Source organism: Gopherus flavomarginatus, chromosome 10 (assembly GCF_025201925.1).
Source record: "Gopherus flavomarginatus isolate rGopFla2 chromosome 10, rGopFla2.mat.asm, whole genome shotgun sequence".
In the NCBI taxonomy this organism is placed as follows: Eukaryota; Metazoa; Chordata; order Testudines; family Testudinidae; genus Gopherus; species Gopherus flavomarginatus.
This window is the reverse complement of record NC_066626.1, coordinates 7,398,099-7,425,612: the sequence shown is the minus strand read 5'-3', so window position 1 is coordinate 7,425,612 and position 27,514 is coordinate 7,398,099. Positions and strand designations below refer to the sequence as shown.

Here is a 27,514-nt window from a genome sequence, read left to right as displayed (position 1 = left end):
CTCACTGGTTGCCAAAGTGGCTGCCCTTTTTTTTCACAGAAAACTGTCTCCTTGGGAGTGGTGCAGCAAAGCCTTCGGGACGGGATGGAGAAAAAGAGGCTAGTCCAGTTCCCAGAAATCATTGACTAAAATTACTTCCAAGTATCCATTTCCTCAATGAGTAAAAAGTCTTTAAATCCAAGTTGGGCAGCTAAAATCTCAACCACGTGTCTGACTTACAGCACTGGGTTTGAGGTTTGGGCAACAGTTCAAGAGCTTCCCATAGGAGTCTATCCAAATCCTTCTCGCTTCTGATGCGGAATAATTTGGAAGAGCTTTTTATGCTGCTGTCTGGGATAAGGCAAGGACTGTTGTAAACACACCTGCAGCCAGTCAGACTCAGAGTCACACGGATGTTGCCATGCACATATGTAAATAACCAAATGCACATCCAGGTTTAGTTTATTTTTTAAGAAAAAAAACAAATAATGGACATTTAAAATTCAAACAGAATAAGTAACTGAGCTGGTAAAAAGAAACAAAACCAGTGAAATGGTTTTCATGACTTTTCAAAGTTTGTGGAAAGAGTTAGACATTTCAACCAGTTCTAATAAATAAGATGTAGTATAGAAAATTGGGGGCCATTCATGTACAGGGCCACAGGAGATTAAGGGCTAGCCACATGGCTGTGGCTTTGGCTCTTGGAGTCATGTGATGACACAATTCCTGCTTTCATTAAAAGATGAGCTGTTGTTGCTAGCCTGCATAGTTGCAAAGAAAAGTAATGTGTGTCTGAATTTGCAGAAAGTCTGAAACTATAGCTAAGAGATGTTCACTGCCCCATTCATCTCAATGGAGTGAGAACTCTGTAGCCACCACTGCTCTGAGCATCCCTGCCCAACACTACTCCAGCAGGGGATTGTGGGGCAGGGCCCTCACTGCTGCCCTGCAACCAGGGCTCTGCTTGGGTGATGTTGGCAGAAGCCCCTGCAATACAGAGCTCTCCGCTCAGGTCAGTGGGCACCATGTCCTCCCTCAAAGCATATCAAAGCTGCCCTCTCCTGCTGCTGCACGGGAGCTTCCAGTTCTGCTCCCATCTCGCTGCCGAAGAAGGACCCTCCGCCAAAATGCTGCAGGCGACAGCGGCAGTCATTGAGCTGCTCAATTGCCTGCCGCTGTTTTCCATGGCATGTCGGCAGAAGGTCCTTCTTCGGCAGCGTGACAGGAGCAGAACCGGAAGCTCCCGTGCGCCCCATGGGGAGCGCACAAAATGCTGCCCCCCGAATTCTGGTGCCCTAGGTGACCACCTAGGGTCACCTAATAGCGCCGGCCCTGAAAGTAGGTGTAACAAATTAGCAGAGGCAGCATGAGGACAACAGTCTTAGGAACATGGACTTACACAGACTAGTTATGGGCACAAATTAGGAGGCCATAAGAATGGCCATATTGGCTCAGACCAACGGTCCATCTAGCACAGTATCCTGTCATCCGACAGTGGACAATGCCAGGTGCTTCAGAGGAAATGAACAGAACAGGGCCGTTTATTGAGCAATCCATCCCCTGTCCTCCAGTCTCAGCTTCTGACAGTCAGAGGCTTAGGGGCACCCAGAGCATGGGGTTGCATCCATGACCACCCTGGCTAATAGCTGCTAATAGACCAATCTTCCATGAACTTATCTAATTCTTTTGTGAACCCAGTTATGCATTTGACCTTCACAACAACCCATGTCAAGTTTATTTACGATCTACACAAGCTCCAGCAGATACCCTGCACAACCCCTCCAGCATGGGCCTCACCTAAAACGTCCTACTCTGACCCTCAGCGCTATGGCCTCGGAGACTATTAAGTAATAGCCCAAAATGCTTTTTGTTTGATGATGAGTCAGGCTCAGATGTGGAGGAAGAGTTAGGAAGCGCACAAGATATGACACAAAGTGAGAAGCTGCCAGAACCACATCAGCAAGAACAGAGAGAAAGTCCTATTCAGTCTCCTGTGGGGATTGAACTTGGACCTCAAAATCCAAAAGCATTAGAGAAGCAGACCACTGCCTTTGGAGGTTCTCTAGTAACAGAATTTGAACTCTTTTTGCGGTCCATCCACCACAGGGTGGCAAAAGGCCCACACTGGTATCCAGACAGGTTACATGTCACTTGATACATCTCTTAGCTGAGTACAACTTGTAACAGCAGGAGTTTGACCCTTCATGTGTGTTTGGCATACTGAAGCCCCTTCACACTGAATAGTTCTGGCATCTTTTGGAAGATTTTCAGCAACAGGGGGTAACATCTAGCTCCACATACCCAGTTTAATCCAGGATCAAGTCAGTGTTAGAGGAAAAACTCCTAATCAGCATCTCTGGGATGGAGAGATGCTAGAATAGTTTTGTATTGGTGGCATTAATGACTAGCCAACCCCAGTAGGAGTTTAGCTCCTGACTTCTGGAACAGCTGAGAAATCAGCAGTGTGTGGCCATGAGGTTTTTGTTTCAACTGTATCAGGGATAGCTTGCAGATCTCTTTGTAATGCCCATGCTGCCAGGTGGGGAACAGGACAGGACAGGACATCTAAGAACTGCAACCTTTAAATGATGATATTGAGAGTGACATGACAGCTGCTGTAGGAAAGGAGGCAGCAGCCCCAAGAGAGAAGGTGATGAATATCCAACAGGTTGAGGAGAAGCAATTGGAGGTAATTACTTCAACACATTGTATCAAGTTTCCTAATGCAAATAAAATGTGTTGTGTGGGAGGGGGGAATTAGTGACACCATCTCCTGACTTTCCTACTTTCAGACTGGAAACACTTGTAACTTACAGCGAGTCTATTGATCATTATCAGTGTCCAAGGAAAGCCAGAACGCTCATTCAACTCAAGGCTCATAAAAGATGGATACACTTTTAAATGATTTACCCAATCCCAGTTTTAGGATTTGAAAGAGAGGCCTCACTCAGGGCTCATTGTTTCTCTCTGACTGGCAAAGCTGCCCCAAAACAACAGCGTGGGCTGTAAGAAATTAAGGATATTTATTTTCTTGAGGCTTTGCAAGATTTTCCATAGCTTTGATACTCAATGGGCTAAGGTATTTTGTGACACAGACACCCCCCACCCCAGAAAAGCAAGGAGATGTCAAGATTGCTTCATGGTTCTTGTGTATTAGAGGTCAAAGAATTCCATAGAGTTCAGTAACATTATGGTATAAACAACCATGACCATTATAATAAAAGCACATATGCACGATAAATAAACACACAGCTATCTAAATCCTGCTTGTGGCTTCACCGCGATCAAGAGATCTTACAGCAACAATTTAGTACGTGATTTGTAGCACATCATTATGTCAGCACACTGCATGAATCAGAGCATGGGGCTACAGACATACGCTGCAGTGGTTTAGAATCGCTCTTCATTAGGCTGGCCCTCCAAGCCTCATCTAGCCCAGAATTTAAAGCTATGTTGGGAGACTATGTTAGCGAAGACATCAACACCACACCTTTTATCTTAGCTTCAGCAGGTTAGTTCACCACACTTCTTTAAAACAGTTCCCCAGCCAAGGCTCTCACTCTGGGCTAATGGTGTCACAACCTCGCTGACTAATAGGCTCCAAAGAAAGTTCTATTCAACCCTTCTTAGCAAAGGCATTTCAGATTATCAACAGATAAGTATGCCCAGTGGTCTGTGATGGGATGTTAGATCGGGTGGGATCTGAGTTACTATGGAGAATTCTTTCCTGGGTGCTGGCTGGTGAGTCTTGCCCACATGCTCAGGGTTTAACTGATCGCCATATTTGGAGTCGGGAAGGAATTTTCCTCCAGGGCAGATTGGCAGAGGCCCTGGAGGTTTTTTACCTTCCTCTGCAGCATGGGGCCCGGGTCACTTGCTGGAGGATTCTCTGCAGCTTGAGGTCTTCAAATCACAATTTGAGGACTTCAGTAACTCAGAGATAGGTTAGGAGTTTGTTACAGGAGTAGGTGAGTGAGATTCTGTGGCCTGCATAATGGTGCCTTCTGACCTTAAAGTCTATAAGTCTATGAGAACATTAAAGACCTGCCTCAGATAACTGCCAATTCGTCATACACGCCACTAGTTACCAGAAAAGCAATTTATAATTAACTCTCGAGCTGAAGACAGGAGATGCAAAATGATGCTGTTTTGCTCCTAGTGCACTGGAATGAGATAGTAGGCTCGATTTTGCTTTCAGACTCAATTTTTGATCAAAACACAGAGGATGCTGTGCATTGGGGTCCATAGATCTTATTGAAACCACACCCATCTTGAACAAATGCTCCAGTAACACTCAGTTCTCAACTTGTTACAGACTGCAGTGTTATCTGGTACAGCAGAAAAGGCTTAGCTTGGGTCTTGGAGTACCAGGATTCCAATTCCCTGCTCTGCCACAGACTATCTATATGACCTTGGTCAAGTCATTTAGTCTTTGAGCCTCAGTTCACCAGCTAAACGCTGAAGATTATAGTACTTCTCTACCTTAGAGTGATGTGGTGAGACTAACTATATTAAAAGATGGTGAGGTGTCAATGAGTGCCATATAAGATACATATAGATTTGGCACATTGTATTGTGTATATTTATACTAGTCCAGAGACGTGGAAAATCAGTCCCAACATCTCAAAGAAAGATGATAGTACAGAATAACAGCAGGTTACTTTCCTTGCTTCACTGCACTGACCAATGCGCTGGGGGGTTTATATTTATCTTTAAAAGTCTGATTCTCAATTTTTCGACAGATTCAGAGATCATTCCCTGCAAACACCCAGCAGTAACCTTTACTAACACCCCATTTTAGCTGCTGTGATGCCAGTGGATGGATAGGTTAGAAGCATCACCCCTGCCAGGGCTTAAAGGATTACAGAAGGTCAAACTGACTCATAGGAATGCATTGTGGCATCTGACAAGGAACACACTTTGGATGAACATAAGAAAGGGACATTTTTGTGTCTGACTCTGTCAGTCTATTTGATATATTCAACTCAGGGGAGAAATGCTTTAATGGTGTTGGCAAAAAATAACATCCCCAACCTTCCTAGCAACAGGCTGATTGAATGTCTCATCAGCTTAGGGAAGCTGGTTCAAAGGAACACTCTCTGCAGTTACTTTCCTTTTGTTATACAGCTGCAATAGGAAGCCAGGTAGGAGAGCCATGATGTGATATTGTTATGCCAGTCGCAGGAGATATAGAGGGAGCCCATTTAGATAACTGGCTCTGGAGTCAAATAATAAACATGTCAAGGTGAACTACAGTGTCTCTTTACAAATTAGATGGAGAGGTGATTGGAAATACTCTGCTTTGGCAATAGTCCCATAATCAATTACACTGAATAAGTTGATTACTTGTATGTAGTATTTATGACCTATTCGAAGGCAGTCAAGCTTAAAGGCAAGTTCATCTATGGTGTTACTCCCAGGTCTAACTCCTGCAAGGACAGTGAATTCTTTTGTTTCTATGGGGGGAAAAAAAGGGAAATCACAATGTGTAATTCTAAAACCTGATTGAAAATTGGAGTTTCCATTCTGCTGAAAATTTCTATATTTCAATATTTGTTTTTGTCTTCAATTGAAAGGTCCATGTTGCAATGCACCAGTTCAGCCAGAGGGGAGGCTGCAGTGCATCCTGGGACAGGTAGGCCAGGCAGGCAGCACAGCATATTGAAGAGACTGGGGGCATGAGTTGCCCAATTTCAACTCCCATGAGGCAATGTGGCAGCTCAGCTAGATACAGGTGAATGTAAACCTGAGCCAAATCAAAACAGCGTGATTCAGTTCCACAAACCCAGATGTCTTAATTTGGGATGACCCAAAACAAAAATCAATTTTGGTTTGATGTTCCTGATGGAAAAACTGAAAAGTTTGGGATGGAAAAAATCTTTTCTGTGGAAAAGTTTGATTTTGTGGAAGCCACATTTTCTGTCAAAAACGTTAACAGAAAATTCCTGACCAGTTCAAGTTGTTTTTAGTCCAGTAACTAAGGGACCAATCCAAACCTTAGTAAGGCCATTGGAAAGATTCCTATTTACTTCAATTTAGCCCATGCACATATGCTGCAAGATAAATATCCTTTTAAGGCCTGATCCATTGAAGTCAACAGGCGTTTTTCCCATTGACTTCAAGAGGCTTTGGATCTGAGCACCACTTGCCATCTGCAGATTCTGAGTCCTGACCCCACTGCCTTCTCCCACAGAATAAAGGGGAGGAAATTCTGCAAGTAGAAGCTCATCTAAAAGCCCCAGCATGGGAAAAATTTGCAGAAAGAGAAGCATGTAGCCTAGCAATATGAAAATAGAACACACCAACTTCGATCTTCCCTCACATATTTTTCAGTGCAAGTTCTCAGTCACTAAGTAAATCAGGCATCCTCTGACCCAAGAAGCCAAAGCCATTGTCAAACTCATTTTGCCAAGATACAATCTGAAAATAGTATCTTTAGCTTTCTCAGCAAACTGGTAGAAGCATTACTTCCCATTCCAAACTAGAACACTGTCACATGGGGAGACTAGAATGCTGATGTATCCTGCTAAACATAAGGGTTGAAAATCTCAACCAAGATTCCTTATCAGGAGAAATCAGTTGAAGTTCAGGTGATGAATCATTGGCCAGATTTTTCCTTGTGTGCACATTTCAATGATAATATGAGTGACACTGAATAACAGTGAAGCCAGTATCCTCAGGAAGTGACCTGAGTGCTGAACAGAAATTGACTTTTAATTCCAAACAGTTATTTGGTGCCCATCATCAGGGTGTCTGGGTCAGAACTTTTCAGAAGGGCCTAAGGGAGTTCATAGAATCATAGAATATCAGAGTTGGAAGGGACCTCAGGAGGTCATCTAGTCCAAGCCCCTGCTCAAAGCAGGACCAATCCACAACTAAATCATCCCAGCCAGGGCTTTGTCAATCTGGGCTGTAAAAACCTTTGAGGATGGAGATTCCACCACCTCCCTAGGTAACCCTTTCCAGTGCTTCACCCCCTCCTAGTGAAAAAGATTTTCCTAATATCCAACCTAAACCTCCCCCAGTACAACTTGAGACCATTACTCCTTGTTCTGTCATCTGCTACCACTGAGAACAGTCTCGATCCATTCTCTTTGGAACCTCCTTTCAGGTAGTTGAAAGCAGCTATCAAATCCCCCCTCGTTCTTCTCTTCTGCAGACTAAACAATCCCAGTTCCCTCAGCCTCTCCTCATAAGTCATGTGCTTCAGCCCCCAAATCTTTTTTGTTGCCCTCTGCTGGACTCGTTCCAATTTTTCCACATCCTTCTTGCAGTGTGGGACCCAAAACTGGACACAGTACTCCAGAGGAGGCCTCACCAATGCCAAATAGAGGGGAATGAACATGTCCCTCGATCTGCTGGCAATGCTCCTACTTATACAGCCCAAAATGCTGTTAGTCTTCTTGGCAACAAGGGCACACTGTTGACTCATATCCAGCTTCTCATCCATGGAAACCCTAGGTCCTTCTCTGCAGAACTGCTTCCTAGCCATTCGGTTCCTAGTCTGTAGCAGAACATGGGATTCTTCCATCTTAAGTGCAAGACTCTGCACTTGTCCTTGTTGAACTCATCAGATTTCTTTTGGCCCAATCCTCTAATTTGTCTAGGTCCCTCTGTATCCTATCCCTACCCTCCAGCATATCTACCACTCCTCCCAGTTTGAATGAGTTGGTCATTCAATTCCCATTGGCCTTTGTAAAAGTCTTGTCCTGGATTCCTCCATCAAGCCTGGTATTTACGATCTTGAAAGGAGATTAAACCCCATGTTCCCTTGCTGCCTGGTTATAAATCATCTAGAAACCAGGATATAGTCATATGGGAAGGCTTTGGCAAAGTGGTGCATCATGCATCTCTTTCTAGAAGTGACCAGGTTGGTGCTTTATTTTCTTTTGCAGGTACCACATTCCAGAGGCATAAAGCCAATAGTAAATGCAGCACAAAGACAGCTGGCCTCTTTAAAGTGACCACGGCAAGATAGTGAATACCAGAGCAGGTGACCTAACACCCCGCCTACCCAAGTGAAGAAAGGAACCCAGACGGACAGATTTGTGACAGCCTACATCCGCAAGGGTGACTAGCGATGTTAGGTACCCAGTCTGAAACCTTGAAGAATCTTCATTCTCAGAGGGCATGTGCTCTCTATTGTCTGAAAATCCCCTTGTCAGGGGAATTACGTTGCGCATCCAGACACTGAGGCATCCAAAGCAACTAGTCTTTTTTGAAAATTTAGGCCTATGCCTCTTAAAGCAATGCACATCTGGCAAGAGCAAAACAGATGCACTACCAAATAAAAAAATGCCTTCGACCTGAATGCTGGAATAAGACACAGAGGAACACAGTAATTTGGATACATGGTGAAAGGATTTAGGCATAAGTATTTACAGGAAAATGCAACCAGCAACACAAAAATCACACCCACTGGGAAGCTGCCTGCCATGAGGAATCAAACAGCACCACAAATCAGAACTGCCCATGCTGTGCTGAGTTCTCTCTGAACTCCCTGACAACCTGCAAAGCCAAACCAAATGAATATGGTTTGATCTCATGGAAGAAATTTCAAGACTCAATGGCAGAAATGACTCATCTCTTAATACACTTATCCTATACACTTATCCAATACATTTATCCTATTCCAGAGCGGTTCACAGGAGCCCAGCCATGCTCTCTCTCTCTCTGTCATGAACTTTCCGTAGAGATGCACAGAACTCGAACAGTGCTTTGAATTGTAATCAAAATGTAACCCTTGAGTTCTTTGGAAACCGGTTATTACTGTATTAATATGTGGCTTGGCCTTTCATTTCTGGAAACCTGGGTTCAGATTCTGCTTCAGGTCCCAAGCTTGTGGGGATTGCTTGTAGATCTTCATCCACCTCACAAAGCCAAGCTACAACTCAAACTAACAGGCAGGCTCTGCTGAATGAAACAGCATAGCTGAGATGCTGAAACGCAGAGCGAGGGATGACATGTTAGGGAAGCTTGGGCAGTGCCTGGCTTTAAGCAATTGCAGTCAGACCTTCAGAAATACTTAACTCACTCAGAGTAGGGTTCCCAAGCAGGACAGCACAGCATTACATGAAAACCAGTATTGGCAGCTGCCCGGAGAGCTCTGGAAAATGGAGTTCTTTATTTATCCACAAAATGAATGGAGAACAGGCAGAGCAACACCAGCTTCCCTGTATATCCCTGCTATGATGACCAGATGTCCTGATTTTATAGGGACAGTCCCAATATTTGGGCCTTTGTCTTATGTAGGCTCCTATTACCCCTCTACCACTGTCCCCATTTTTCACACTTGCTGTCTGGTCACCCTAGTCCCTGCCAACACGCCTCACTCTTCTGGCCAGGCTACAGCAGGGGAATGGATTTATATGAGACTACTCACTGGAGTAAGGAGAGCTGGATTTAGTCTTTAAGTCATACAGAAAGCAGAGACCTTTCCACTCTATAAACAAGGACCCCAAGTTATAGAGAATTTCAGCTCCGTCTGCATTTAGCCACAACGCACTATAAATAAATCAAGGGACAAGCCTGTTCCACTGAAGTCCCAAAGAGCCCTACACATGGTCATAGCAATAGAGGAGAGTTCAAGGGAGGGAGCTGTCTCTCTCCTACTTCCTGCCAAAGGGGAAGATCTGTATGTCAAGGGCCCCTTTCACATATGGATTTGGGGGACACCATCTGGCTCTGGATTGGGGCGCAATGCTGCAACCATAGTTCACAGGTGTTGGGTCTACTGAAGCCTCTGAATCATAAAAGTCTAACAAGTAAGGATTTGAAGGATTGGTCCTTTAATGGAGAAAAAAAGGCCAATTTAAAGAGAGACAAGCTGTCCAGACATCTTCTCTCTGTTCTCTTCAGTTGTATTTTCACCAGCTATATCCCCTGGAATGAACGCTAATAATAAGCAATGATGTAGCAACAAGGGACTCAATCACTGGCAGTGAACGTGAATGCCTCGAATAGCACAAAGCTGCACTATTCTTAAGAATGACTCTTCCCCAAATACAGTAAGATCAGATCACCGTGCCCTCCAGCTCCACAGTCTGACCCCTGCGCATTGATAAGAGCTGTCAGACACTATCTGCTTTTGTCAGACATTCATCTCATGCCTCGGGGACTCCTTTACTTCCTGCAAATCTGGCAAAACAAGTCCTACTGCGTACAGATTTATATGAAAATACATCAAGTTCTTCCCCCTTCTCCCGACACACACGCACACAAAAGATTCCAATTCACAAGTGTGTATGATCAATTCTGCGTGAAGGTTCACAAAAGAAAATCCATTGTGTGATAGAGGCATTTGCTACAGGAGTTTGAACTGACTCTAAGTTGCAAAAATACTAAAGTAAGCAAAGAATTTAATGTTACCTACTCCTGCTTTTATGGGAACATGAGAACCTCAGCTTTTGAGTCCCTAGCCTTCAAGTTTGCAGAAAAGCGCTGCTTGAAGATGGCATGACTCCGAAAGGTTCAAAAACTGGAAGACGGAAAATAAAAGAAATAAAACCCAAAGACTTTTAGCTAGAATCATGATTTTGAACACTTGGTCTTACTAATATTGATAATTTAATAAAAAGAGGCTAATTCTCCATTTTCGCTCCCCATATGTGAGTCTCATACCTCTAAGTAAGAACGGATGCACTATCACTGTGCTAATTAATAAAGAACGCTAGACAAGCTAACTCATAAACTGCCTTCTTACAAAGATTAATCCCAGATTCCCATTTAAAAGTGATCAGTCAAGCAGCTCATATCACTTGCCACAAAAGCCCTGGGACCTTATGCTAGAGAGAATCTTGCGATGATCTGTGAGATCATTTTGATGCTTAGACTGAAGGCACATAAACCGAGCTCTGGAAAAATTACAGGAGTGTACAAAGAGACACCAAAGATCTCCATATTGATGATGCATGACTAGAAGAATAGCAAGAGGAAGAGAATGATAATAGGAGGGATAAATCATAATATACTTGCCATAATTTAATGGGGTAGAAGGGCAGCAGTATGGGAAGTTAAATAACTTGCCACATTTACAATGCTGCATCTGATTTCTGTGGAGAATGGGATACTTTGCTATTGTACAAAGGTTTGTGTAAAAGAAGGCTGTATAAGATCACCCTGCTTTTACTGAATATTAGTGGAAGAAATTTCCATTTTTCAAGAGTGATGGAAGCAGGCAACAGGATGGCGCAGGATTGGTAACAGGCTAGGAAGCCTTTTGCCATTAGGAAGCTTATTTGTTCAGATCTAGACCAGTTAAACAGTGCCTGGACATGGATATTACCTCACTGCTGTTTTTACTCTGAGAAAGTTACTATTGGATATGGTGATATTTTAAAGCAAAAAAGCCAAAACATTTCATATCGACTTAAATCCAGTATGAGACTATGTCAGAAAACACTAAACCCTACTGTGTAAGTGGCTTTAATATGTATACTTGCATATTTAGGTCCCACTCCTGCAAACACGTATGCACATGTGTTGAGTTTGTAGCACTGGGGACCCAAAATTCTCTTTCCGTATTCCATATATCTTCTGCCCCTTAAGGTAAACGGATGAAATATATTCCCCAAGCAGATAAAATACCTGCTGCAGTCAAAGGGAGCATTATCCAGGAAAGAATCACAGTATCTGTACTTACACACAAAGATTAAACCAAGGCCCTTCAGCTGGAAATTTTGCTCATACAAATTTTTCAGTAGAATATTGCTCTCCAGTAGCCATTCTGTGCCCAATTTCTTCCTGGCTGGGCCCTTCACACCTCCATCTTATTATTCTTTGTGCCTGAAGTCTTTTCATGACTTTTCATGGTGCTTGAAGTCTAGATCTGAACCTTCAGAACCACTTGACGTATATGGACTCTCTCTCTCTCTCTCTCTCTCTCTCTCACATTAGGTATTTCTACAGCATCTAGCATGATGAGGCCCTGTTTTTTGTTGGAGCCTCTAGGCACGTCTGTCATAAGTATTTAAAAAAATCAACTCATTTGACGGAAGAGATAAATCTTTATCTAAAGGTTTTAGAGCTGATTCCAGGCCGCTTAATTCAGATCCAGATCTTGAAGTTGAAGTGTGCTCAGAGCTAGCCTTGGGTTTGAGCTCATCTCCAGTGGTTCCATTTGTCAGTACAGAAGAGCCAACAGCTTGCATTCTGAAGATGCTCAAGGGCTTCGTTACCCATTTCTATAAACATGGATTTATTTGGGTTTTTTTTTTAAATGCTGTAGTTCAAACAGGAATTCATTCAGAGAAGTCCTATGGCCTCTGAGATCAGGCTACATGATCAGTGGTTCCTTCTGGCTTTATAATCTATGAACTTGAGAAAGCCAAGAGCGGAGAGTACTGTAGGAAGGAAGCAGAAGATACAACAGACGACAAGATCATGAGGCAAATGACACTTCCCCACTCCAGACTCTCCAGCCCCTGTTCTTAGAGCCCTTAGCAGATGTATTTTGTAGTTGCTGAAATCCCCAGAACTCTTTTAGAAGCCTAGATACGTGAGAGATGTAGCACACAAATGTCCGTCAAGGGGAAAACAAAACAAGAAAGAAGGAGGAAACAGTGAGATGTAGACCACCATTGGTGGGCCCTTGAATAGGGGCACTGTGCTTGACTCACTGTGACTTTGAACAAAACCGGAGTCATACAGCTATTTGTCAAGTGTAAAAATGCACCAAAGTTGTGAGAACATGGCCCTTCTGTATAAATGTGTCAAGGACTTTCTGTGGGGCTGAGCTGAGACCCCCTGATGGATTGTTGTACTATAAGTGCACCATTGTCCAAGGTAATAAAGAGACATCTGGTCAGTTCTCTTTCTGAAAGAATATTCTGGCTCAAGTAGAATCACATGATCAATTCCACGTATTATGCACAGACTAGACTGCCTTTATTTCCACAGCATTTCCAGTACTGATCTGTTATTCACTAGTTGTCACGTACAGCTCCTGTGCTTTCCAAATCCAGCTTCCAATCTGCCCTCAAAGTACTTTTATCCAGACATTAGGTTCTTCAGTAGTCACACATCCAGCCAGAGCTGTCAGTGGCCCCACTGAATTTTTTCCTTGTGTGTCTTAAAGACAGTAATTTCCCTTTAAAAGAGTATTTGTATTTTTACAGCACAAACACATGCTGCCCCGTTTGGAGAAGAGGTAATAGACTAATGTCAGTTACTTGCAACAAGACGCTTCCCCAGATGAAGTGCATAACAGCTAACAAAAGCATTCAGATGAACAGTGTAAAAATGACACAAGACATTGTAAAAACCCAAGGACTGGGCTTCCTGAGAAGTCAGTTGACCACTTCAGAACTGAATTCTTTGCTACCATGTGCAGAATGCAGCATCCTGGGTTCATAAACGGAATATCCCGCCTTTCTTCATGGAGGAGTCAGAGCCTGGAATCTCTGCATTTGTAACGAAGAGTCGCAGTATGGGAACGTTTTCTCTCTTCAGTCCTTATATGGTCTCCATTGCCAGAGCATCTGAACGTTTCACGGTCTAATGGATTTATCCACACAACACCCCACACGGAGCAAAGAAATACGATTAACCCCATTTGACTGATGGTGAACTGAGCATCGACTTGTGGCGGAGCAGGGTCTTATACCCATGCCTCTGGCTAGTGCACTAACTACTGGGCTATCCTTCCTCTGAGAACCCACCTAATAAACACGCATCTAAGAGAGCCTGAAATGATGATTTAGATGCTTACAGACAAGACCACAAAATAATTCAAACGGATAAAGGCAGCTCATTGAGAGGAACAAGTAGCCTTTGTTATAACAGAGCTTTTGACCAGCAAAACTTCAGGTTTCCGAAGACCCACAGGCATGGCCCTCCAGATGGCACAGTGCATTCGGAGCAGCCCATGTTCATTGCCTCAGGTTAATGTTCCAAACTGGCAGGAGCTAGGAGTGCTTCACTTCGCTCTGGGGAAGGAAGTTTTTCGTCTCTGAGCTCTGGTGACGTCTGTGGCTGACTCAAGGAGCTGTATTGTTGGGCTCAGGTCTCTGGCAGGCACCTCATCGAGCGCTCCTGAGCTAGGGGCAGTGTCGTGGACTCAGGACCAGAGGATACTGGGAAGTTTCCTGAGTGGGGAGAAATGCCAGAGTGATTCAGGGGAAAGGAGTGGGCAGGGCCGGTTCTAGGGTTTTTTTTCCGCCTCAAGCAAAAAAATTGTTGGCTGCCCCCCAGCCCTGGGCTCTCACCTCCCACACCAGTCCCCCCCTCCCCTCACCCCCGTGTTGCCCCAGCCCTGGCTCCCCCATACCAGTGCTGACTCCACCCACTCCTCCCTCGCCTCCAGCCGGTCCAGCGCTGGCAGGGTTGGGATAAGCAGCGGGGCTCCCAGGCTGCACCTCCGCCCACAGTCCCTCCAGCCAGGGCTCCCGCCTTCAGAACTAGCTGGGACCTGGGAGAGCAGAGCCGGGGGACCGCCCCAGCTGGGGGCTAAGGAGCCAGGGCAGGGTAGCCCCAGAGGGTGTAAAGCCCTGGAGAGTGGGGCACGGGCCCCACACAGCAGCACCTCGCCCTCTATGGCCCCTGTCATAAACAGATAGTTAAGAGTTAATGTCTCTTTTACCTGTAAAGGGTTAAGAAGCTCAGTGAACCTGGCTGACACCTGACCAGAGGACCAGTCGGGGGACAAGACACTTTCAAATCTCGGTGGAGGGAAGTCTTTGTTTGTGCTGTTTGTGTTGTTCGTTGTTCGCTCTTGGGGCTAAGAGGAGCTAGACGTGCAACCAGGTCATTCTCCAATCTTTCTGAAACAGTCTCTCATGTTCAAAATAGTAAGTACTAGCTAGAAAAGGCAGATTAGTCTTATGGTTGTTTTCTTAACTTGTGAATGTGTATTTTGCTGGAAGAATTTTTACCTCTGTTTGCTGTAACTTGTATCTTAGACTAAGGGGGAGGAAATCCCTCTAGTCTATATAAGCTGAAGACCCTGCAAATATTTTCCATCCTGGTTTTACAGAGATAATTTTTACTTTTGCTTTCTTTAATTAAAAGCTTTCTTTTTTAAGAACCTGATTGATTTTTTTCCTTGTTTAAGACCCAAGGCGATTGGGTCTAAACTCACCAGGGGATTGGTGGAGGGAAAGGAGGTGGGGGAAGGTTAGTTCCTCTCTGTTTTAAGATCCAAGGAGTTTGGATCAGTGTAGCCCCTCAGGGTAACCCAGGGATGGGAAAGTCTGGGACGGGGAAGGAGGGGGAATGGTTTATTTCTCCTTGTTTTAAGACCCAAGGGGTTTGGGTCCTGGGTCCCCCAGGGAAGGTTTTGGGGGACAGGGAGTGTACCAGACACTCGAATTTCTGGTTGGTGGCAGCACTATCAGATCTAAGCTAGGAATTAAGCTTAGAAGGGTACATGCAAGTCCCCACTTTTTAGAAGCTAAAGTTCAAAGTGGGAAAAATACCTTGACAGCCCCACTGCTGCTGCTGCTTCTGGCCACCCTGCCACAGTCCCTGGGCAGCTCGGGCCACTTTGCCCAGCCCCGGCTGCGGCTCTGGGGGGCAGTTGCCCTGGAGCACCTGCAAGCTGCTCTGTGCACCCCGCGGGGTGGCCCCTAGCCCGAGTGTCCCCCACTCAGAGCCTGCCCGGTCCAGCCACAAGGTGCAGGCGCTGCTCCCCCATGACGCGAACTGCAGTGGCCCCAGGGCACCCCCACGCACAACGCACTGCCCCAAAGCAAAAGAAAAAGAAAAAAAAGATGGCCTAAATGCCTCCCCTGAAAATGTGCTGCCACAAGCATGTGCTTGGTTTGCTGAAAGAAGAGCAGGAGTACTTGTGGTACCTTAAAGACTAACAAATTTATCTGATCATAAGCTTTCGTGGGCTACAGTCCACTTCTTCGGATGCATAGAATGGAACATATGACTAGAGTAGGCCTTGGGAGTGGGACAGGGAAAGGTGTCTGGGCATTTTAGCCATGTGCCAGTGCAAGCATGATCCCACGATGGCAAATAAAACAGGCAGCTCTTTGTCATCCAGCTTCTCTCCCTGTGTGCACAGCAGGCCTGAGTGCAGCCAGCAGTGGACCGGCCTATGCACTCAGGCACTCCAGTCTTTGCTCTGCTATCAGGGCAATGAGCTCAGCTGTGAAAGCACTAACAGCCCGCACTATAGAGCCATTTAATAGACCTTCCATGGTTAGTGTATACCCCCCTCGATGCGTGAAGGAATGTGGGGAGCAAAGAAAACAGGAGGAGCAAAAAATACCAAGAAAAATTTTTTTAATTACATACAAGACAAAAAGGCCAATGTAAATAAATAGAGGAAAAACAGATAAAGTGATCAAATGGACCTGAGCTAGCCAAAAAACACCAATTAATTTTTGTGGGAAATTTAAAAAAAAATATTGGGTCTCTAGAATTTCAAATGAAGAGCTCCATTTTTGGTAAAAAGTTCTCTCTTCCTATTTTATTACTGTAATCCCCACCCTCGTGTAACATGTCTGTCTTCTCTCAGCTTGTCAAACTGCATTATTCTATTGGTACATCAGTTATCTTTTTGTACTTTTCCTTATGAAAGATGAATAAAGAGAAACATCACAATCCCTTCCCATCCCCAAATGAAGATTTTTACTAAAAAAGTTTAAACCAGAAAATTTTGCTCCACATGCATTTGTTTGGACCAAAAAGATATTGTTTACTTAAAACAAAAAAATCTTCCAAAAGATTTTGCTGCTCTAAAGCAGACACCTGTATGCCAGGAGATGGCATAGGAGGTTAATGATAAAGAACAGTCCATCCACTAATACACAGATCAGCTAGGAATTATTTTGGGGCAGTTCTCTGGTCTGTGTTATACAGTAGGTCAGACTAAATTATCACAATGGTTCCTTCTGGCTTTGAAATCTAAGAACCTATGAAAGTAGCAAAGTAGAAGTATGCTGACCAGGGGTGGGGGGTAATAGAAGCCTGTATAAGAAAACACCTCAAATATTAGGACTGTCCCTATAAAATCGGGACATCTGGTCACCCTAAGTAGAAGGGCTACAAGCAGGAATGGCACCAGGGTTTTTGGCGCCCTAGGCGGAGGTCCTTCCGCGTTCCTGGCAATTCTGCGGTGCGGGGGTCCTTACGTGCTCCCGGTCTTCAGGGCACTTCGGCGGCGGGTCCCGGAGTGAGTGAAGGACCCGCTGCAGAATTGCCACCGCTGACCCAGAGCGCGGAAGGACTGCCCACCGCTGAATTGCCGCCAAGGGCGGCAAAATGCCACTCTCCCAAATCCTGGTGCTCTAGGCGACCGCCTAGGTCACCTAAATGGAAGCACCAGCCCTGGCTATAAGATAGGGTGCAAACTGCTGAGGAAAGGGAAAGGAAAGAAAATTATGGCAATCCCCAATGAGCCAGGAGGGAAGACGTTTTAGCCACTAATCACTGTTTGAAAGGCTTTCCTCTGAAGAGAGCCATCTGCCATATTGAAGTTGGCAAGACCAGGTGGGTGAGGTAAATCTTTTATTGAACCAACATCTGTTGGTGAGAGACAAGCTTTCAAGCCACAGAGCTCTTCTTCAAGTCTGGGAAAGGTACTTCCATCGTCACAGCTAAATGCACCATGGAACAGATTGTTTAACGTAAGTAGTTAACACATATTCTAAGGGACCATTCTAGGTACAGAGGCCCGTTAACACCTCTGCAGTCATAGGAAAAAAAGGGGTGTTAGTGGGTAAAGACATTATTACTAAGCTATAAATCCAGGATCTTTGTTCAGCTCTTGATTTTTAGTGTCTAGCAGAGTTATGAATTCAAGTTCCCAGGCTCGTCCTTTGAAGGTGCTGTGCAGGTTTCCTTTGAGGACGAGGACTGAGAGGTCAGATATGGAGTGACCTGTCTGAGCTCATTAACGAGCATAGTGTTTGGTTTCATCCACATAGTTATTATTGGGGCATTTAGTGCACTGGGTGAGGCACACCACATGTTGTGGTAGGCACATGTAGGATCCCTGGATCTTGAAAGGTGTGTTGTGAGGGGTGTTGATCATTGTAGCAGGGGAGATATGTCTGCAGTTTCCCATCTGTTCTGGCAGGTTCTGGTGCCTCTTTGAGTTGTGTCTTGTTCTGTGGGGAGCTTCTGATGATGAACTTTGAGAGGCTGGAGAGTTTGTTTGAAGGCCAGAAGTGGAGGGGCAGGAAAGATTATGGGTTTTAGTTATATGATGATACCCTGTATGGGTTCCAGTGTGGGGCAGTAGGTGACAACTAGGAGTGTGTGGTTGGAGGGGGAGTTATTTCTGTTTTGGGGGAAGAGATAGCTCAGTGGTTTGAGCATTGGCCTGCTAAACCCAGCATTATGAGCTCAATCCTTGAGGGGGCCACTGAGGGATCTGGGGCAAAAATCAGTACTTGGTCCTGCTAGTGAAGGCAGGGGCTGGACTCAGTGACCTTTCAAGGTCCCTTCCAGTTCTAGGAGATATATATCTATATAATAGGAGATATACCTATGTATTGAACCAGGTTCTCTCCAGATATTTGAGTGGCCCGTTCCATGATCTACTTTTCTTGTGGAGTGTCCTTGTTTGGTGAAGGCAGTTTTGAGCATGTTAAGGTGAATACCCTGGACTTTTTACTGTGAGCATATTCTGTGGTATCTACAGCCTGGCATTCAGATAACAGATTTCCTGATGTATTTTGAGTGGTTACTGGATCTATGAAAGTAGGTGCAGCCATCTGTGGGTTTTGTTGTATATGGTTATCTGTAAAGTTCCATTGTCAAAGCCAGTAGTGGTGTCCAGGAAGTTGATGTTAGTGTGGGAGTGTTCCAGAGAGAGTTTAATGGATGAGTGGTGGTTGTTGAAATTGTAGTGGAAATCTATGAGGGAGTTTAAGCTGTCTTAAAGGATGAGGATGAAAATATCATTAATTTATCTCACATATATCATTGGTTTTGAGGTGCATTTGTCCAGAAATTCTTCTTCGAAGGTAGCCCACAAAGAGACTGGGATATTGGGGACCCATCCAATTACCCACAGCTGTTCCCATGGTTTGGGGAAAGTGTTTGTAGTTAAATGTAAGATTGTTAAAGGTCAGGATGAAATGGCTGAGTATGGCAATGTGTTTGGGCTTGGTATCTGAGGGTTGTTCGTTGACTTGTAAATATTTGAGGCAGACAGTGATGCCTTCATTTTGAGGGATGTTGGTGTATAGGGAAGCGACATCCATGGTGGCGAAGATGGTATTCTGAGGGAGGTTGTTAATGTTGCAAAGTTTGTGGAAGAAGTCAATTGTGTAGTGGGGGTGTTTTTGTGTTGGATGGCGATCATCAGATTTTTTTATATACTTGTTTTAGATTTTTTGCATGATTTCCAAGTGAAATTCCTCATTTTTTTTTCCTCCAGTATGTGGCAGTATGTGATGATTTCTTGTTTGGGGTGATTCCTTCTGGAGTATGAGAGGTGCAGCAAGGGGTTCCTCAGTTTCTCTGAAGCCCATCTACAGAACTGTTCAGAGTATTTGGAGTTGTAGGTAGTGGTCAGAGGGTTATAGACAGTGATATTTGAAGAAGAGCTTTGTGTGGCTTGAAAGCTTGTCTCGCTCACCAAACAGAATTTGGTCCAGTAAAAGATATCACCTCACTGTGACAGAATATATCCCTGTATTTACATCCTACAGTAATAATCTTTGTACAAAGTATACCTTGAAAGACATGATCAGAAAATTCATAATTTGCTGGTCAGTATTGTCCTGGTAAAGTATATGTGGCAACTTTGTATGTGAAGTTATAAGATTCCCCTGTGTGGTGTTATTAACACATGTTCTAAACCCCACAGCTCTGCCCAAACAGAAGTTGGCTAACTGATGTGTCCTAAACAAAGGAATGTGTGCTCGAGCAGGAAGGGAAGACAAAAGAAGAAGATCAAACAAATGAAAAAAAGAACCCAGCAACCAGCAGGGAACATCCTTCCACATAGAATCTGTCCCCTTGTTCTCAGCTAGAAACGTTTTTCATGGGGGAACTGAAACTATAAAAAGGAGGAACAAACCCTCTAAGGAACCCCTTTCTCTCTCACTGCCTATTGCATTTACTGCACCTGAAGAGACAAACGAAGTGTTCGTTTGACTGAGGGAGGGTCCTGACATGAGAGTTCGGTCTGTAATCTGCTGGATCACGTGGTGAAAAACTTTGCTTGAATCTCATATAAAGTTTGTTAAGTTAGGCATGAGTGAGCATTTTATGTTTGTTTTTCTTGTAACCATTTCTGACTTGTGTCTCATTACTGGTATTCATTTAAAACAATAAAACGAGTTAGATTTTAGCTGATCCAGTGTGTTGAAGTTGAAGTGTCTGGGTAACTCCATTTGGGGTAACAAGGAATAACAGACTCAGTGTATTTGTATTGTCCAGGAGAGGGCTGGGCAGTACAGGACATATGTTTCCAGGGGGAAAGCTGAGACTGGGAGTGTGGTGGGGTCACCCTGAGCTAAGCTTAAAAGCTGATAAGAGCCAAGGTGTGTCTGGCTGGCTACACACACACAGAGACACAGCTGGGAGTGACTTACATGCTGGAGGCCGTTTGTGAGCAGCAAAGCAGTGGAAAAGGCACCCCAGGTTAGAGGGCAGGGGTGATACAGCTACTCATTAGTCTGGATTGTGTCTTAGTATGTCACACTCACCCATCTCGTCTCTCCAATATTCTGGGACCGGCACAGCTATTTTGGGACCGACTGCATACTGAGGTTGCCCATTTCAGCATGCTCTTTGCCGGGTGTGAGGAAGACGGGTGGTTTTGCTCTGTTTTTAGAGTCGTTTCAACCTTATCATTGCCACACACGAACTTCCCAAGAAGTACCACGTTCCAGCCAACTCCCTTCTCTTTTATGCTGTTAACCATTAGCCTAACATCAGCTCTGACTTCATTCTGCAGACAGGAAAAGCTACACCCACTTAGAATGCGGCAAGTCTAAACTGCAACAATTTAACATGCATGACCACTGTTGTTTGGGCTGCGTAACAGAGAGAGGCAGATTCCTGAAGTAACACAAATGTACAATGTCACAGCCTTTGAGGCGAACACAGACCAGCCTGTGCTACAAAGGGTCTGTTCTGTACTGTTTTGTTGTTGGCAGACTTTCAAAAAGGGAAAGTGCAATCTTAAAACCAGCACAACCGTGCTCTGGGAGTGAGGAGATAAATTTGCTAAGAATGTGTGAGGGTGATAAATTGTACCCTGGGTAAAGCAGCTGAAACGTTCATCACTGCAAGCACAAAAACTATCCTGAACCACTACTGTTTTATCAGAGAAATGAAGACTGTTTGGTTTGGGTTTTTTTAAAACCCTTTCCTAAAGGATGAGGCGGGTTCTGGAATTTGTAGCTCGTGACAGATAATCAGGGTGTTTTAATGTTAACGGCAAGAATGATCTGTCCCATGTCAGGGCTCTTTAGCCCTGGCCAGGAAGCACCCCGTGAACTTCTGGTTTTGTAAGGGAACAGAGTCTGACCATGCAAGTGGACGAGGTGATAGCTTTTAGTGCTGAGAACTGAGCATCCTAGCACAGCCTGAGGGACTGGGAGGGGCGGAGTACAGGACATATGTGCATGCTAGATAGCTTGAGCAGGCAGATAACTGCTGGTGACGCTCATAGAATCAACTACCAGAGGGAGGGGAAAGCTGACTGGCATCTAACTCAGCCAGGTTCCTCACTTGCTTCAAACCTGGGGGCCACTCATCAGCCAACAAAATAGTTTCAGGTCCCTGAAACCATCAGTCTTTTGGTGCAGGGGGCGGGGTTTGCTTGCAGCTGCTGAGATGGAAGCTGCCATGGGGATGGAGACCTTTGTTTGCAACTGCCAGGCTTATGGGTGGAATCTTTCACCCATAAGTGGAGGGAAACAAGTGCCCAATTCCCTCCCCCCGCGCACATCCCCATCAATGTTAAAGAGTTCCAGCGCCCTCCTGGAATTTAGTGGTGCAGAAGCAGCAGCATGACATTAATGACATGAAAACAACACAGATGCAAAATGGGTCAGACCCTCGCCTCGCACCTTGTGTAACCATTGACGCCAGAGCAAGGTCAGCGTAAGTCGGTGCCAACTCTGATCTACCAGCATGTGGCACAGATGCAAGTCCTCAGCTTGTTTGCGGGAGATTTCTGTGTTTGTTCAGTTAGCTCCTCCCTCTCCTTTTCCCTGTCATTCCTTCCAAATGTTCCCATCTTTTCCTTCTCATTCCTGTCCCGGTCAGTCCATGGGTCCCAGTGCAGAAATCCCCCACAGGACTACACTAGAAGTTGCACTGGCTTCACCAGTGGGAATGAACTTGCATTCTGGCCTCCTGGGGAAGGGCTTTGGGGCCTGGTGAACTGGGTACAGACAGGAAGACGAGCCAAGTCAAAGGTCTCTCAGGGAAAACCAACATGGACAGCCCACTACACTCACGGACGTCTTTCCCTTCTACACGGCTACCTGGGCCCCACCATGACAGGAAGGTTCCACTAGGAGCACTGACAGGATCCTCTCTCTGAGGGATGTAAGTGCCTCACTGGGGAGATACTGTTGCCTCCATTCAAGAGCATAGACTTCAGACTGGACATTGGCCATGTCCTGAGGGCCCCATGCTACAAAGAGACCTTCCCACATCCAATAACTCCCACCCTACAAATCTCAAGCCACCCGGTGGGCCTGGAGCAGAGGTTCTATGGGATCCCAGGGGGGTGGGAAGTACAGCTGATCCGAGGATGACAATGTGATTTCACTGCAATTTTGGAATCTTTGAGCATTGTTTTTGTTCCACATTGGAATGAAACCAATAGCTTTCAAGAACATTCGTGAGAACAGAGTTGGGTCAGCATGGGTCCATTTCTGGAGCAGAACCCGAGTGTCTCAATGCAAGAAGGCAGGTGTGTGCATGTACTGATGATTACGGCACTGCCCTGGAAAATGAGAGACCCAGATTCAAGCCCCTGCTCTGCCTGATTCAGAGCAGAGTTTTTCCTCACAGATCACAGACTTCAACCTGGGTCTCCTGCATCCCAGCCTAGGGCTCTAACTACCAGTCTCCAGAGTGTGAGAGTCGTGTCTCCTCCTTCACCTTCAACAGAAGTGTTCCAATTAGCTGTAGTGCCACAGATCATCTGCTGATCCTCTGCAGCACACAGGAGATCATTGGAGTCCTTTTGGTCACTATCCCCCATATATATTTCTCCCTCTCTCTCTCTACTCACCCGCCATGGGGAGCTGGACACATTTTATCCCCCCTGCTTCAAATCAGCCCCAATCTCACCGTTAAATTGAATTCTGCACTCGTTTGTAAGAGATAAGGATCTGGAAACTGTCATGGAGGTTGTCAGGGCCAGTGACCCCACATCCTTTTAATCATATTTGGTAGGAAATTGGCCCCAGTGTGATGCAGTAAAGTTACAGTTTCACTTGACAGAGCCTGTGACTAAGAGTGTAATAAAATAAACCCCAAAGAGAAGCTGGCTTGCTGTCATTAAAGTGAATGGTAGCAGAGACTATGAATCGCCCCAGGCATGGCTCCTACTTCCAACCCTCGAAACCTCCTCCTAGGGCTCACAGATGGATCATCAGCTACACATGTGCCATAAACACAGCAGCAGCTCAGTGACTTCCCTGCAATATAACAATACAGCAGGCCCCCGCCATCGGGTTCAGGGCTTCTATAACTCTGCCAGAGCTCAAACAGAGCTGCCACAGAAAAGCTTTTAGAGAAAGGAAGGGGGAAGTCATCAGTGCATCACAACTGCTGTTTGTTTCAAGCTCTAAGGGCAGACAAGAGTAAGAGTGGGCCAAGCCACAAGATCTGGATCCAGATTTCCAGCACCTAGAGTTAAGATCACAAGTTCCAGTTTGGCCTTACTCCTAATCATTAGGGCCAAAAACATTCCCTGGGTAGGCTTTCCACAGACAGAGAGCAGCAGACTCCATGCGAAGGAGCTTGTGGGACTTACTACTGATTGTGTCCATCAGAGTTTGCCCCTAGTAGGGCAAGAAAAGATTTCAAGCCGTGGAGTTTGACAGCCCCCAGCCCCTAGAGACCCAATGTACCGAGCTGCGTGGTAGCTGAGCTGTGCCTTGCAGAGCACTATCACCAACCATAGCAAAGAGGCAGAATACAGAGGAACTGAGATGAAGCTGCTCTATTTAAAAAAAAAACAGGGTGGTTATTACTTCTATAGACATTAGATTGCACAGAACTATCTTTCACAAAGTACCCAGTAATCACACCCTAAAGCCAGTCTATATACACCTAGAATCTGCCAAGTCGGAGGCTCCTTCCTACCTGTATGTCCCCTTTCAGAGCTTACCACCTAGCATTCTTCCCAGCACAGCAACCACCATCTCCTTCCTCAGCAGCATCTTGCCTATCAGTGACAGAAGACTAGTGCCTGCCTTATAAAGAGCCCAAGCTCCTCCCATTCCCAACATGCTTTGCTAAAGGAGATTGACAGCTAGCGCCCCTTCCTTGACTCTTTCCTTGTGCTGTAGCAACACCCTGATTCCCCTCTCCAGAGATAGATACACTTCCCAGGGCCTGCTTCCTGGCCTTTATCCTGAAACCAAACAGTCCCAGCCTGGGGTCTAATGGTGCCCTGACCCGTGCTTCTCTGAGGGCTCCATCCTTCAGGGCCTGATACGAACAAACATGTCTTTCACCTAATTCTTGTCAACTGTTTCCCCCATCACAGGCTCCCATTGTAGCTTGCCTTCTGAATGGCCTGATCTACCTCAGTGTCTTCATTACCAGTTGCCCTCAGACATGCTTCACATCACAACAGGGGAACTAGGCTGAGTTGGCGCTGACAGATTCTCTATGTATTTTTTGCCTAAGCCCATCAGAGTGGTATCTGACTGCTTGGCTGGGGCCTGAGGATAAGGATGGTGCTGTCATCTCCAGCCCCCACCCTTGGAGCCTCATGGAGCACATGGAGAGATCCATCCTTCAGATCCATCTGACTACAGAACCATCAGAGAACATTTGGCTGAAGGTGACCACCAGAAGCAAAGTGCATGGCCTTATGGGTAGCAAACCAGTAGCTTGGGAAATATGCTGATATTTCCTTTTCAGTATTAAAGTCTGCAAGTAGTATCGCTAAAACGGGCCCTTTTACATTGACTTGACTGTATCTGGCCCAGATCTGCATGCTGTTGAATCAACAAAGGGCACCAGGACAATGTGGTCTGAGCAACAGGAAGGCAAAAAGGAACAATGCACCCAAAATGGTTTCATACACGACCACCGAACAACCACAAACAGTGCGGTAATTCATCCCCGTCTGCCACACAGCATCTGGGCACACTACATTTTACACCATGTTTAGTTTTCTGAGCTGGATAATTAAATGTGACGGGATCCGGCGGTTCTGGTGAGTAAACCAGGAGGACAGGCTGTCTGACTGGAGTCAGTGCACACAGGAGGTATTCATGGAAATCACTCATTGCAATATTTTCTATTTCAGTTCCCTTTAATCAGGCGCAAGAGCTGGGTTCTGCTTGGGGAGTGATGACATTACGCTGCCGTCTTTCAAGGGAGCAGGGAAAAGAAAGAAAGGTTCATGAATAATAACGCATTCGTTTACTGAACTGTCACTTATTTCATGGGCTTCCTGAAAAAAATCCGGCATGCTGCTGAAAGCCCTTGCGCCAGTACTGAGCTCTGCATGAATGGTACTCAGCACAGACAAAAGGATTCGTTGGTGGTCAGCACCTCTGAAAATCAGGCCATACAGCTCCAGCCAAACATGTCCCACACTTTGATTTTTTCATTATCAGTCTATTTTTCTGTGTCATAGAATATTAGGGTTGGAGGGGACCTCAGGAGGTTATCTAGTCCCACCCTCTGCTCAAATCAGGAGCAACACCAACTAAATCATCCCAGCCAGAGATTTGTCAAGCCGGGCCTTAAAAACCTCTAAGGAAGGAGATTCTACCACCTCCCTAGGGAACCCATTCCAGTGCTTCACCACCCCGCTAGTGAAATAGTTTTTCCTAATATCCAGCCTAAACCTCCCCCACTGCAACTTGATTAGTAGAAAGACACTTAGCATCTAATAGTTTCCGCTCCCTCAGCATCCAGTCTGCATGCTCCCGAGGCCCCATCTCTGCAGCACCATGATTGACCCTGGGATTTGGCCAAATTCAAGCAGACAGGAAAGCTGGAGTAGTGGTTCGGGACTGGGACTCAGAAGACCCAGGGTTATTCCCTAGTGTTACCACTGGCATAGCAATCCGTCTCTCTTGCCATCCTTTGTCTGTCCTGGCTATTTAAATTGTAAGCGCTTTGGGGCAGGGACGGCTTGTGCTTTGGTCTTTGTATAGCAGCCAGACAATGGGGCTCTGATTGCAACAATAAATGGGTTAAAATAAGGGTCGACTTCCAGCAGATGTCATTTTTCATCCTCTCCCTTTCCTAACACCCATTCTGCACACCTGCTGTCCCATCCCCTGTTCTCACTTGGTCCGGTGCTTCTTTCTGCCGACTTAGAACACCTCTTTCCTTGTTCAGCCTTCTAATGGTATCTGGTAACAAAGGTACATCAAGATCACAATGCCTTTGGGAGGAACATATTATTCCGTCTCAGGCTGAGCCTTGGAAGCCAGCTGGCAAGTCAGACTGATTTCTCTGATGAACTAAGGAATCAGGGGGGAGGGATAGCTCAGTGGCTTATGCATTGGCCTGCTAAACCCAGCATTGTAAATTCAATCCTTAAGGGAGGCATTTAGGGGTCTGGGGATTGGTCCTGCTTTAAGCAGGCAGTTGGACTAGATGACCCCTTGAGGTCCCTTCCAGCCCTGATATTCTATGTAACTGACACAATGGGCAAAAAACAAGTTCAAATCCCACTTTTCAGAGCATGAATGTAGAAATATCCAGTGCCTGCATCCCAGATCAGACTAAATTGACATTCTGGTTTTCATCATCTCAGACTGCATGTAAATATGACATAGAAGCTAATTAGAGGTTATAGCTTAATGCTTCTAAAAACAAGGATCACAACCTGGGAGAACCAACTCTTGATTCTATACCTGTGAGATTGGTGCCTTCTGATTTTCCTCTACGTATCTTAGGTACTGATATAGTCGCATCACCATAGCATCAGAGTGCCTCACAATCCTCAATATATGTAGTCTCATAACAACCCATTATTATTCCCATTTTACAGATGGAGAGCTGTGGCATAGAAGTCTGTCATTTGCCCAAGGTCATACAAAAAGTCTGTGGAGAAGTCGGGCATTGAATGCAGGTCTCTGGATAGTGTTCTAACCACTGGATCATCCTTCCTCTCTATGGTATAATTCTCTCCAGTGTTTCTTGTACCATAGAGACAGAATTGAGTTCTGGTTGGGAAAAGCAGAAGGTTTTTTGGAGGACAGGGAAAACAGGAAGAAGTGGTGGGGGAGAGAAAATCCCCCAATGTACAATTTTTGGTTTTCATTTAAAAAATTTTCAGAAAAATTTTATCCAAACCTTTTCAAAACTTGCAGCACAAAATACCATTTTTCAACCAGCTCCAGTAATAACCCTCTCATTGCCTAGGCAGGCATACTCTTCAGCCATCACTTTGCTTTAATCATTG

The 27,514-nt window shown here is 45.3% G+C and overlaps 2 long non-coding RNA genes across 3 annotated transcripts in view; one reads left to right on the top strand and one right to left on the bottom strand.

Moving 5' to 3' along the window:
* Positions 1-20,238, top strand: part of LOC127030326 (uncharacterized) — a 55,087-nt gene extending 34,849 nt beyond the window's left edge. For both annotated transcript variants that reach the window (XR_007768351.1, XR_007768350.1), the window contains one exon: positions 19,748-20,238. This is a non-coding gene — a long non-coding RNA (uncharacterized LOC127030326). The remainder of the gene's footprint in view (positions 1-19,747) is intronic.
* On the bottom strand, positions 13,982-24,299 carry LOC127030330 (uncharacterized). Its single transcript, XR_007768359.1, has 3 exons — positions 24,220-24,299; positions 20,592-20,836; positions 13,982-14,063 (listed from the first exon to the last, which is right to left on the bottom strand). It is a non-coding gene; the product is annotated as an uncharacterized LOC127030330 (long non-coding RNA).
* Positions 24,300-27,514: the final 3,215 nt, after the last annotated feature.